The sequence below is a fragment of the Rhinolophus ferrumequinum genome, unplaced genomic scaffold (genome assembly GCF_004115265.2).
Source record: "Rhinolophus ferrumequinum isolate MPI-CBG mRhiFer1 unplaced genomic scaffold, mRhiFer1_v1.p scaffold_91_arrow_ctg1, whole genome shotgun sequence".
Lineage (NCBI taxonomy): Eukaryota > Metazoa > Chordata > Mammalia > Chiroptera > Rhinolophidae > Rhinolophus > Rhinolophus ferrumequinum.
Window position 1 is genome coordinate 76,858 of NW_022680450.1, and position 14,348 is coordinate 91,205.

Here is a 14,348-nt window from a genome sequence, read left to right on the forward strand (position 1 = left end):
TATGGTTTCCCACAGCACACGTGAGCAGCACACTCACACGCAGCCATACATGCCGTGCCACCCACTCACGGTCCTGGACACACCTGGGACACGTGTGCTTGCTCACACAGGTGGGTGTGCCGGGCTCAGGGCTCACGGAGCCTCCTGGCGGGGAGGGCAGGGCTGGCCATCCAGGCCACGCGGTCTGGTCTGTCCTGACTCTGCCCAGGCTGCCTCCCACAGAGGCCCAGCTCTGTCCAGATGACCGGCCTGCTCCCAGCAGGAGCTCATGATCTTGTTTTGTCACCAGTATTGTGTGTCCCTGGTCACCCAGACCTGGGGCTGGGCACTGCCCAGGGCAAATAGGCCACATTGACAAGGCTGAGAGAGGAGCAGTGGACAGTGATCCTCCTGCTTGTCCGCAGCTGTCACTTCCCGTTACCCCAGAGTGTCCGAGGGGACTGCTGTGGGCGACGCCCAGGTGGAGCCGCCTGAAACCGCAGCACGTCCAGGCTGAACTGGAGCCAGACCAGGTAGCAAGGACTTCACGCTCACGGGAGGGGAGGAGGCTGCAGGACGGGCCACCCGAGCCTGGTCCAGCTGAGACGTGCAGGTGCCCTGCTGTCCAGCCTCGTGCAGGAAACGAGGTCTTTAAAATTGAGCTCCTTGTTTCTGTGCTTCTGTAAAAGGCCTGTGATTGAGCAAATCAGAGTGGACGTGCAGCTGCCCCTCCCCTGCCCGGCCCCTCGGCACCGTGACTCTCCCGACAGGAACACAGCCGCTCCACACTGGGGTCTTGCTGCTCAGCACTGCAGGGCGGTCCCCCTAGATGGCCTTAGTGACCATTCACGGCTGCTCCCAGTGCCCTGGGTCCAGATGGTCAAGTTCATGCTGGCGTCATGACATCGTGACTTCTCTGTCTCCCCAAGTCACAAGGTGGAGAGGTCACTGTTAGTGTTCATTTTGGGGGCGTTTTCCCCACTGCTTCCTGCCTCCCTGTGTGTGTGCACTCTCCTTCACTCACTCAGCCGGTCACTGAGCACGTGACAGGCAGGGCTGTGCTGTCCCCGGGGATTCCTGGGAAACATGGAAAACACATGATGAGAAATTTTAATGAGGCGCTGGCAGGAAAAGAATAATGGGGTGTAATTTATATTGTCGCAAGGGGCCAGGGTCATCCTCCTTGAGGAAACCTGACAACAGCAGGTGTTAGCCAGGCGGGGACAAGGGAGAGCCTTCTGGGCAGGGAGGCCCCTCCCCACCTGCTCCTGCATTCCTGAGTGTTTATTCAGCACAGAGGCCACATTCCCAAGGTGAAAGGAAGGAGGGCCCAGCTCTCAGCGCCAGGTACTTGCATCTGGCCTTGGGCAGGGGCATTTCGGGGGCCCCACTGCTGTTCTGTGGTCATTCCTCGGCCCTCCTCACAGCGTGGCAGCAGGCAGGTGACCCCATTCAGACAGAGCTGCACAATGAGCCTTGAGCAAGCCTGAGATTCCTGGGAGGCCACGGAATCCCTTCACGTGGTCAAGCCCAGAGGCCGGGAGCCAGGCACACCCGGGTGGGGTCTCCTGACGGCACCACCCTGTTGCACCAACACCAGCCCTGCAGAATCTCTCCATCCAAGACGACACTGCTTAGAGTGGAACACGCAGTGATAAATGTCCACTTTCTATTCTTGGTGTCACCGTTCTTCCTCCCAGCTCTTGGAGGAACAGGGTGAGGGCACAGGAAGGACTGTCTTCCCGAGATTCGGGCTCCAGGCCCCTGGAGGGGGCTCCTGTCTGAGCTGCCCCAGCAGGCTCCTGAGGCCACGCACAGCCACTTCCTCCCCATCTTGTGCTCGGGCACAGGGCCAAGAGCGCCAGCTGCAGAGGGAAAGAGAAATTGGGGTCACAGAGCTCACAGCACACGGCGTGACCCGTGGGACCATGAGTGAGGGGTGCCCATGCTCAGCATGGACTCCTGCACCCACAGAGCTGCCAGTGGTGGGGTGGGGGGTGAGAGAGAGAGAGAGTGTGTGTGTGTCAGGGTGTCCTGGGGGCTGAGCCCGTTGGGGGAACCGGGCACTATCTGGGTGAACACGCGTCCTCGGCACCTGGCAGCCCCCTGACCTGCAGGAAGGACTGCCCAGCCGGCCAACCCTGTACAGGCCACACAAGGGCCTCCAGACCAGCCTGGCTCTGGCTCAGCATGTTTTCTCCCAGATCCCTCTCTCTGATTTTGTGCTACTGGCCTCTTACATCAGAATCCAGGAAGTGATCCCTCGGAGAGTCACTCATTTCCCACGGAGCCCAGCCCGCCTGCTAGGAAGTAGGGAGGCAGAGAGCCGAGCCTGGCTGGGGGTGGAGGGAGCTGGAGCAGAATCTCAAGCGTGGGGTCCTGGCCCCTTTACCTGGAGCTCACACCATATCTGACACAAGTCAATCAACAAGCCATTGCTTTTGTTTCAAGCTACAAGCTACTTTCTCATTCTGCTTTCTTATTTGCTCTGTCGCGTGTCCATGGATTTGGGTGTCCCCACCTTGTTCCTGATGAGAAGAGCTGGTCGCTCCCAGCCTGTGAGCGTCCCTGCTGGGGTGGGCTGTGGGCCTGAGCAGGGCCCTCTCTTGCCCAGAGCTGGGAGGGGCAGGTCTGTGTTCCTCCTGCCCAGGGGCTCAGATGGCCCGGCCACAGCTTCTCTGGGAGCCGCCTGGCCGTGGTGCCTGGTCCAGAGGCTGGGCCCTCGGCCTGAGGCTTGCAGCTCCAACAAGTGTCCCAGCGGATAGGCTCATCCCCTGAGGGGATGGCTGGTCTGGGCTCCTGACTCCAGCAGCCCTCAGATTGGACACGCGGCTGGTCAGCTCAGCAGCTGCTTCTCCTGAACCTGAGTCACCAGCTCTGACCTTGCACACACACCTGTGGACACAGGGGAAGCTCCAGGGCCCTGCACCTGGCTTGGCTCAGAATGGGCTCCCACCTGCCCTTTGAACCCTCAGGTGGTGGGGGGGATGATGGCCCAGCCCTGAGCCCAGACCCCCGCCGCCCTTCTTTCAGGCACACAAGGCAGGACGCCATGGAGGCGACCAGCGGGGCCCTGTCCCACGGAGCCCCAGAGCCCCAGGGAGCAAGGAGCACCTGAGGAGCACTGTTCCTGGGGCGCTCTGGGTTCTCCACCTTGGCCAGGGCGGCGTAACTGGACTCAGCCCACGAAAACCTCAGGGGATGGGCTAGCACTTGATATCTGGGGGATAAAAATGTAAACAAAACCAGTTATTCCCCCAAATATACAGGAAGTGAAACCCATGAGTGCACAGACCGGGCCTCATTCTTTGCCAGCCCCCCCAATTAGGTGTTCTGCTGTGGGGACGCTCTAGGCTGGCAACGTCAACTCAGCGTCTAGGGCCTCCCGGAGTCTGACCCCCGTCAGCCTGTGGGCCCTCTGTCCCCCTGAAGAGTTGCCTAAGGCAGGATCTCTCAGTCCCCCGCTTTCTGAGCAAGGCTGGTCCCACAGGCTGTGCTACCCCTCCCCCATGCCATGTGGCTGCAGCTCAGAGTCCCCCTGGAGCGCTGGCTCACGGACCCCTCCCTGTCCACTGCTCAGAGTCTGTAGCAGGAGCCTGACTGTGTCTTCTCTGGAGCAGGGGGACCTGGAGGGAGGGGAAGGGGCTGTGGGGCTCAGCCTCTGCCTTTCCACATGAGTTTGCTCCTTGCCTCTTACTACTGGGATCAGGTCTGAGTTTTCCTATTACATTTCTCACATTGCTACTGACTTTCTATAGAAAATGCACCCAGTTCATACATTTGTGTTGTCACCCTTCTTCTGCCTCTGACTTCCCGTGTCCTTCCTGCCCCTGGCTCTACATCCCAGACAGCTGTGGTCATGTCTGCTAGTGCCGGCGTGTTGCCAGGCCCAGGTGCACCCAGCAGGAGAGGTCCTGACAGGAAGAGCTGGCCTGGTGGCCCCAGGAGAGTACCCCCACAACAGCGTTCCAGTCCAGCCCTCTGAGATTACCAGAGTGAGGAGTGAGCGGGCTCTGCCTCCGCCTCTCGCGGCTCTTACTCCCACCACAGGCCTGCCCTTTGCTCACCGCAATTACCCCTGTGGTCTCCGTGATTGCTCACTGAGCTCCCAGCTCCTGTGTGCTGTGGGCACGTCTCTTTGTTGTTTGTTCTTTATATATTTTTAACTGTCCACTATTTCAGTGAGAGGGAAGGGCGGGGAACAGCTCTGAGCACCACTAGCCCTGGCTGTCTCTCAAGGGGCACCCTGAAAAGCGCTGAGACCCTCCCCACTGTGTGTCTCGGCAGCGTCACTCACAAGCCCAGCACAGAGCCCTCCTTGTCCTCAGAAGACTGCCCGGTGGTGGTGGTCTCACTATGGTCTCTTGCTAATGGCTCAGGCCCACAGAGCCTGGCAGTCTTACAGTCTGGCGGACAACATGCTTCTGCTTGCACAGCAAACAGCCATGCAGACACCCTGGTCAAGTCCCTTCTCTCCTCCAGCCTGGGCTGTGAGTTCCTGGCACCTTCAGAGCTGGTTTTCCTCTGGGCGGCTTCTTGTGAGTGCGTCCCTTGGCTATGTGTGTTGGGCAAAGGTTTTCCTTCTCCCTATGCCCATGTCTTATCGCCAGGAGGTGTTTCCTAAAGATCTGGATTGCGACATGGAGGGACCCTCGGTGAAATCTGCATTGTGTCTTGTCCTCCAAGGACACCTCCAAAGGCATGTTAAGAGTTCACATGGAAAAAATTCAGGTTTTCCAAAATAGTAAATGGTATGAAATACACTGCACATTCCCTCTTTTCTGTGTGAAATGGAAAGCGTGTGGTTATTTTTAGCTCCCGTGCGTCCCCTGGGCTTGGGGTGCTGACGAGGGCCAAGGCATCCACAGAAAGGCCCTGGTTGTCAGCTGCTCCAGCTGTGCAGGGGTGCAGTGCCACATAGAGGGAGCACATATGCAAAGCGCTGCTCTCGCTGGAGCCGCTGCTGGTCCCTGTAAAGGTGCCTGGACCTCGTCTCCTGAAGCCAAGTGAACCTAACTAATCCTACGGCTCCTAGACACCGTTTCTTCCCATGTGAAATCGGCATAGAGAAGCTAAGACCTGGGGTTTATCCTGAGGATTTAACAAGGAAATGTGCACAAAGTGCTGGGTACACGGCCTGATAATCAATGGTAACTAGCACCGCTATTGTGATGAGCAGGGTTTGTCTCGATTTCAGTGTTTATGCAGGAAATCACCTCTCCAGGGACCTGCAGCCCTGTGGAAACTGAGCCCACACCCCCATCACCTTGCCCACAGGGTGTCTGGGAAGAAGGGTGGCTTTGAGGGTTTCACGGAGTAAACATGAGAGGAAACGAACGATGACAGTATTGGATGACGTCACCCATTAAGTGAGATGCCTGAGTCCATAGTGATGTAAATAAATATTCAAATAAAAACATAAGCATGGGCAAGGAATGGTGATTCCCTACGGAAAATTCTTATTAATAAATGTACAGGAATGAGGGACCTAGAACACTGTCATTCAGCAAACATCACCAGAACAATTATTTCTGACAACTGGGCAAAAAAAATCTGAGGAAAAACAGGATATTGGCATAGCCTCAAGCCTCTCCTGTGGCCGACCAGCAGCCACAAGTCAACGAAAAGCCCGAAAGGGGGAGTGGGAATGAACAAAGACACTCACAAATGATGATGATGCGGCCGGTCTCCAGTGATCCTGAAGCACCGTCTTTATTCAAAATCACTCTTTATATACCCTATGGGTACGTGCAGACTAGCAGTCACAAGTGTACATTACCTCACAGAAAGTAAATTGTTAACCCCTAACCAGAAACTAACTAAATCACAAAAGCATCCCAAATCCCATTTCCACAAGACAGGAACCATCAATTATCCTGATAACCATCTGTGCTCTGTGTCCGAGAAACCGGCCATTCTTATCGCATACCTCAGCAGCCTGCAAGCACCCTCCAGGTGCAGGCAAGACAATGCCTTAGGAGCTAGAACAGGTTAATCATAAACTGAGCCAGTTCTGAAAGTTCCAAAGTACAGAGAAATCATGGCTCCCCACATCTCCCCCTTTTTTATTTAATTGAAAAAGCAAGGCGACGGCGCCTGTCTTAGGCGTCCCAGGATGTCCTTATCAACTTGCCCGTCTTTGGCGCCCGCATTGTATAATACAGGCCCTGTCTTAGGTGTTGAAAGGCTCCTTAGGACTTACCCGTCTTTGGCTAACCCGTCCCTTCAAAGCTCCAAGGGGAGAGGGGTTTAAGGCTTTGTCTTAAGCTCCAATTGATGAATGTCAGCACGCAAGTCCAGCATTCTATTAATGAAGGCTCTGATGAGGACAGGGAGCAGGCACAGAATCATACAGACACAGATGCCCAATGTAAGAAATACCAATACAGAATGTACCAAATTTGGCATAGAAGGCAAAGAAGGCATAGCATTTTTCAAAGCATTAACAAAATCGGAAGCAGTCTGAGCAGCATCGAATCTCAAAGGCTCGGCCGCTCTCATATTCTTAATTTTCTCATGAAGCCGAAGCATATCAAGAGAGACATTAACATTATGCCACACTCCTTGGAGATGCAAACGGACCCGATTCCATTTATATTGACTTTGATTATACTCTTTGGAAGTTACACAAATCCAATGATATTCTGGATGGCATTCTAAATGAGATTTAACTTTTATACTTTGGATTACACTTCCCATATACTGAACTCCTACAAAATGTACATTAATATTTCCAATCAAAAGTGTATATGGGGAAGGAACACAAGCAGATATATTAACAGATTTCTTAGACCAGTCTCTAGTCCCGTCTTGTAAATCAGTCACCTGACTGCAGGGAGTGCCTGATTTACAAAACTTTCCAAATGTTGTTTTATGTGTCCATCAGAAGGCAATCCTAGGGCGTGAGTGTCATTGACATAGTCTGGAATCTCAGGACCTTCCCATACAGCAGGGTGGAGGATTGGTGGATCAGGTACATAGGCCCAATACGTCTGGTCTTCTTCTGCATTGTTGAGGGTCATCAATGTCATCAGCAGGTAGAGGGTCCACATGTCGCACCAATCGTTCTGGCAGCCACCGAGGGCCTTCTGTATCCTGTGGAAAAACACAAACATGCCCTCGGCCCCATATGAGGACTGGATCTGGGCCTTGCCAAGAGCCTGTAAGTGGGTCTTTCCATTTGACCAAAGCCTGAGGCGCAGCAGACGGATGCCAAAAGCGCTCTGCAGCACTCTTACCATGGGCATCCAAGGTCAAAAAATTTTGAATAAAGAGAGAATGAGACAGGTAATTATGGGGTGTCAGGGGATATAACTCCCCCTTTTTTATTTTTTGCAAAATATTTTTTAATGTGCCATGAGTACGTTCAACAATCTCTTGTCCTTGGGGATTGTAAGGAATTTCAGTAACATGATTAATGAAAAATTGCTGACAAAACAAGGCAAATTTCTTGCTGGTATATCCTGAGCCATTGTCTGTCTTAAATTTTTTTGGAGTTCCAATCATGGCAAAAGCAGTAAGGCAATGTCTAATTACATGAGATGCAGCTTCTCCGGATTGAGCCGTAGCGACCACAAAACCGGAGAATGTATCCACAGAGACATGAACATATTTTAATTTTCCAAATTCTGGTATATGAGTTACATCCATTTGCCAAAGATCATTAGGGCGGATGCCTCGAGGATTAACTCCATAATGAGGCACAGGCTGCAAATGAGCGCAATTAGCACATTGTTTAACAATCTGGCGTGCTGCTTTTCTGGGGATCTTGTATTGCAGTCGCAGGCTTTGACTATTTTGATGATGAAGGCTATGAGCCTTTTGTGCCTTTTTTATTTGAGTTAGAGCAATAAACTGTGTGGCAGAATCTGCAGCTTGATTACCTGCTGCCAGAGGGCCTGGAAGATTGGAGTGAGCTCTAATATGGCCAATATAAAATTTTTTACGGCGTGACTGAATCGCCTGTTGAATCTGAAGAAACAAATCCTGAATAACAGGATTACTGGTACTTATGAAAGGCACTGTTTCCAGGTTTCTAACTGTACGCACCACATAATGGCTGTCAGAGAATAAATTAAAAGACTGAGAAGCAAAATCAAGTAACACCATATGAACTGCTCGAAGCTCAACAACTTGAGCTGAGGCTGGAGATGTTTGTAATCTCTTAACAACCTCTTTATTGAGTGTATAAACAGCTATGCCATTGCTAGATCCATCAGTGAAAACATTAGGTACAGCAGAAAGAGGATCATGTGCAACGATAGAAGGAAAAATTGGGTCATGATGTTGAAAAAACTGGAGCAGCTTATGCTTAGGATAATGATTATCCAAGTTTCCTGTAAATTGAGCCAAGGCAATAGGAAAACTGTCGGTAAACTGCATTAAGCCTTGAATCTGAACCTTTGTAAAAGGGACAACAATAGAATCTGGCTCCTTTCCATAATATTTTCGAGCCTCCAAACGACTCTCTTGAATTAGACTGGCTACAAACTCATGATAAGGAGTGAGATTCTTCTGAGCTGCTACATGAAGATGTATCCATCTAAGCGGCCCTTCTTGCCACAACACTGCCGTAGGCGTATGTCTAGTTTTTAAAATATAGGCATGTAAGGGCTTAGAATAATCCAAGAAAGAAACATGCTGTTGTTGAATGGCCTTCTCAACTTTAGAGAGAGCCTCTCTTGCTGGCTCAGTAAGATTTCTAGGGGAAGTTGGATCAGAGTCCCCTTTTAGAATCTCAAACAATGGTTTTAAATCTCCGGTTGTCAAACCCAAAGAAGGTCGCAGCCAATTAATATCTCCTAACAGTTTTTGAAAATCATTAAGAGACTTCAGGTGATCTTTTTTAAGCTCCACCTTTTGAGGAACAAAAAACTGAGAAAACAGTTGAAAACCCAAATAAGCAAAGGGCTCAGCCTTCTGTATCTTCTCGGGGGCTATAACAAGACCCGAGGCTAAAAGGTTTTCTTTTATATTTACAAAACAAGCTAACAACACTCCTTCCTTCCTACAAGCCAGCAAGATGTCATCCATATAGTGGATGATATATACAGAAGGAAACTGTTTTCTCGTTTTGTCAATTGCTTCACTGACAAATTTTTGACACAGCGTAGGACTATTTGCCATACCCTGGGGGAGAACAAGCCACTGATACCTTTTTATAGGTTCACAGAAGTTCGTACTTGGAATACTGAAAGCAAATCTTTTACAATCTTGTGGGTGTAACAGTATATTGTAAAAACAATCTTTTAAATCTAGTACTATCTTGTAAGTATCTTTAGGTATGGCAGATGGATGAGGCAATCCTGGCTGCAGGGAGCCCATAACTTCCATGGTTTTATTAACTTTTCTTAGGTCTTGCAACAACCTCCATTTTTCAGATTTCTTTTTGACTACAAAAATGGGTGAATTTCAAGGGGAGGTAGACTCAATTACATGGCCTTTTTTAAGCTGCTCCTGTACAAGCGCTTGAGCGGCTAATATTTTTTTTTGTGTTAGGGGCCATTGATCTATCCACACAGGTGTATCTGATTTCCAATTAATAGCTTCTGTTGTTTTTTGGTGGAGTACAGGTAAGTCTATGGCCCCTGGGGAAAATACCCTAGTCCCGTTCTCTGCAAATTAGGATTAGGAGAGACAGGTCTCCTTCTGCCTTGTCCATCAGTCCCAAGGCCTTGAGCAGGGAGAAGTCCCTGGTCAAACATTTGCTGAGTAACCTGCACACTAGGGCTGTAAAGATAAACTCCCATATGGCTCATAATATCCCGTCCCCAAAGATTAACGGGGAGACCAGGAATGATATAAGGCTGAAAAGTTTCTTGATGTCCTCCTGATCCTGCCAGGATAGGATGTCACTGCTCTTGAGAGGGGACTGAGATTGGCCTATGCCTTGCAAATTAGTGGCAGTATAATGTAGTCGGCCAACTCGAAGGCCAATGTTTAGCAGAGATGCAAGAAACATCAGCTCCATGTATCTAGAAGTCCTTGAAAATCTTTTCATTTATTTTTAGCATTAAGACTGGTCGTTCCTTTTTTATCTCTGTACCCAATAAGCATCAGAGGAGCCAAATCCATGATCTCCTCGTTCCTGATTTTGCCTATTCTTTCCTATTTTAATGTGGGGTAAGATAATCAACTGTGCAATGCGAGTTCCAGCAGGAATGGCAGAGATATTTAAAGGAGAGTGAGCCATAATTTTAATTTTTCCTGTAAAGTCCTCATCAATAACTCCCGGGGAGACATGAATCCCTTTTAAAATTGAACTACTTCGTCCCAACAACAATCCTACAGTTTTCGGGGGCAAAGGTCCAAAAATTTCAGTGGGCAGAGTCTGCACACCCATTTTAGGAGTTAATACGATGTCGGAGGTGGAACACAAGTCCAATCCTGCGCTGCCTGCGGTGGCCCTGAATAAATCTGTGATGTGTTTTCTTTCTGGGATTGATTTCCAGTTTGTCCCGTTATCGGGGTTTGAGTCTGAAGTGCCCCATAACATTGTTGAGTCGGGGCCTGGGGCTGGCCCCTCACCCAGTTTCCCTGAACCGGATTTTCATCTTTATCTGTCTTAGATTTGCATTCATTAGCCCAATGCTTTCCCCTCCTACACTTTGGACAAATGTTAGGAGGTTTCTTTGCAGAAGCCACGGCTGGAGCCGGAGGATTTTCGGCCTCAGTCTTACGTGGACATTGTGCTGCACGATGTCCAGTTTTTCCACAAGTAAAGCAAGCTCCCGTACGACTATTTACATGGAGCTTTGCTTGTTGAAGCATTACTTCTTGAATACTGTTTTCCTGTAAAGCAGCAGCCAAGGCCACCCCTTGAGAAAAGGAGGGGCCGACATCAGTACACAGGCGGATAAAATCAGCAATGGTGCCTTTCTTCTTAATTGGTCTGATAATTGCCTGACAAGCGGAATTAGCATTTTCATAGGCAAGCTGTTTAACAAAAGCCTGTGTAGCCGTGCTCGCACCAAAGGTCCGGCCTGCAGCAATATTTAGGCGAGAAACAAAATCTTGAAAAGGCTCATCTGCGCCCTGTCTTATTTGAGTAACTTGTTTTTTCTTTCTAGAGGCATCAGGCAGCATTCGCCAAGCGTCTTTAGCAGCCGCGGCGGTTTGGGCATAAGCGCCTGGCGCAAACCCCAGCTGATTTCTTAGGTTAGAGTACATGCCTTCTCCTGCCAGCATATCAAAAGTAACGGGAATCTGTCTTAATGTATTCTCATCAGCCTTTGCCTTACAGTTTTCATAAAATTCTGATTTCCATAAAAGGTAATCACCTCCGGAAAGGCAAGCATGCGCAATGTGCTTCCAATCCTCCGGGGGAGTGGCATCCACAGCCAAGGCGTCCAAAATAGCCACGGTAAACGGGGCGATAGGACCATATTGGCTGCAAGCTTCTTTTAACTCCTTTACTTGTTTCCACTGAAAAGGTCTCCAATCCCTGAGTACGCGTCCTGCTTGATCTGTCCTTTTAAAAAGAGGGTATACTCCAAACTGTCTAGTATTATCCCCTTGCTTATGTCCCTCCTCACAGGCTAACTGAAGAGGAGACTGCATGTCAGAGTCTGACCCAGGTTTAACATACCCAGGTGGAGGCTTGGTTGGCATGTCCCAAAGAGGCGGCTGAGGTGCCGGTAAGGGAGGGCCCCACATACGGGGTTCTAAAGGCACCGAAAGAGGCGCATTAAGCGGCGCAGTTGGAGGTGCCGCAGGAGGCGGTAAAGCTACAAGGACATCAACAGGGGGGTCTTTACCGCCTGTATTCCATGGGTCTGGACATGCATTTTCCAAGGGTCTAGTAAGCCTTTCTCCATAATAAGGGTCCTGATAATAATAAGGTTTTTGAGGGGGCCCTTCCTCTTTCTTATTGCCCTCTTCCTGCTTAAGCTTTATATCAGCTATCTGGCTTTGAAGGGCTTTCATCTGTTCTGCCATTTTATGAACTGTATCTAAAAGAGGTTTATCTTCCTGTGCTACAGCAACTAGTGGAGAATAACGTTCCCTTTCATATCTGGCTGCAGCTTCTTCTAAATCCTCTTTATCTCCAGGATCCAAATCTTCCCATTGCTCATCGGGGGGCTCTAAATTAATGAGCTCCTCCGGCGGCAGGGGGATCTCTTCCCCTCCCTTCTCTTCTGAAGTTATATGAGGAGGCAATTCTCCCGATCCAGCCTGTTTTAACTTTTCCAGCCTATATCCCTCATGTCTGAGATCCAGACAATCCTGAATCAGAGTCCACAATCCAAAAGTCTCTACAGGGACCCTCTGAGGTCCATGAGTTGAATAATAATCCTGCAACCTTTCTCCTATCTTTTCCCAAGTTTCTAAGCTGATGGTTCCTTTATCTGGGAACCACGGGCAAACTTCTTTTACAAATTCTAAGAATTTATCTAATTGCTCTTTGCTCACCCTGCTGCCACGGGCGGCAAGAACTTTTTTGAGGCCTCTAACATACAGGTCCTTGCTGCTGGCATGACCCATTTTCTCTAACGGTCCTAGCTGATAGCGAGACCTACTTCTTTCCAAACGGTCCTTGCTGATAGCGTGACCTACTTCTTTTCAAACGGTCCTTGCTGATAGCGTGACCTATTTCTCTTTTCCCAACTCGGCCCTTCTTTCACACAAATAATTCAATCAGATGCCCGTCTGGCCGTGCCCCTTATGGGACCAAATCTGTTGTAACTAAGGCGTATCGGTACAATTCCCCGACCAGGCAGAACCGAAGTTCTGATCGCCGTTATGCCATATGACAGAACCGGAACCTCAGATTAGGGCCCAAGCAAGCTCCGTAACACGAAGTCGTGGAGCTATCACTCACTCACACACTCATTCGACCGAGGGGATAGTGCCCTACTCACCGTACCGTCAGCACTCTGTAACCGAGCTGGGCCCAAGCTGTACGGTGTTCCTCACTGAATCCCCCGTTTTCGAGCCCCACGTTGGGCGCCAAATGTGGCCGACCAGCAGCCACAAGTCAACGAAAAGCCCGAAAGGGGGAGTGGGAATGAACAAAGACACTCACAAATGATGATGATGCGGCCGGTCTCCAGTGATCCTGAAGCACCGTCTTTATTCAAAATCACTCTTTATATACCCTATGGGTACGTGCAGACTAGCAGTCACAAGTGTACATTACCTCACAGAAAGTAAATTGTTAACCCCTAACCAGAAACTAACTAAATCACAAAAGCATCCCAAATCCCATTTCCACAAGACAGGAACCATCAATTATCCTGATAACCATCTGTGCTCTGTGTCCGAGAAACCGGCCATTCTTATCGCATACCTCAGCAGCCTGCAAGCACCCTCCAGGTGCAGGCAAGACAATGCCTTAGGAGCTAAAACAGGTTAATCATAAACTGAGCCAGTTCTCAAAGTTCCAAAGTACAGAGAAATCATGGCTCCCCACACTCTCCCCCAAGATATACATTAATCACCCTGGGGAGGTGGTAAAGAAATGGCGGTTCTGGATGTATTTTTACATCAGAGCTTCTCAAAAGCACTCTCCCTGCATCCCACTCCCCAGCCTTTTCTCTTATAAGGGTCTGGCTTACCTATTAACTTCAGGGTAATTCTGATTTGCAATACACCAAAATCCTTGAAACAGAATTGCAAAAGCCACAGGCTTGAAATTAGGGTAAAAGGAAAAATAGAGAGTGAACACATGCAGTTAAACATTTAGACATGTTGATTTTGCGCAAACGTCTGCTGTCTGACCTACCCTCTGACTCATGGCCCCCACTACTCAGGCTGCCCAGAAGGGTTGGGATCTAGGGCCCCTTGTCTTGACAAACGAGGTGGTGGTTTACTGGAGAATGGGGAGAAGTTGAAGAGGTTACTCTATACGGTGAAGACTGAGCCAGATCCTGAATCCACTGAGTCCCCAGAGCAGCTGGGAGAAGAGGGCAGTGAGGGACAGAAGGAGACAGCTCAAGAAGTGCCATGAGGCAACCCCCCTCCCCTGCGGTTTCCTTGGGAGGCCGGAACAAGGACTGGAGATGCTTTTCTCTTATTCTGGACGAAGAGTGACTATCGTGTCCTGGGCAACAAAGGCTGTAGGGAGGCGAGAAGGGGCGGCTTTGGGTTAAGCTATAATAGAGACAGAGACTCAGTACAGTTAAATTACAGAGGACCAGGGGGCTCAAGAGACTGGAGCCCTGAATCGGGTCCACTGTCGGTATTTATTGATTACAGACAAAGAAGTCACATGATTTAAGGATTTAAGGCACGGTCTGTGAAACTCTTACATCACATAGAAAGAATGATCTCAAAATCCAATTATTTGTCTCAAAACAGCCGAGGCATCCAGTCCCATGATGACTAAGGTGTGGTATGTACCTCCCTGGGGGGGGGGAAGTCTATCAAGG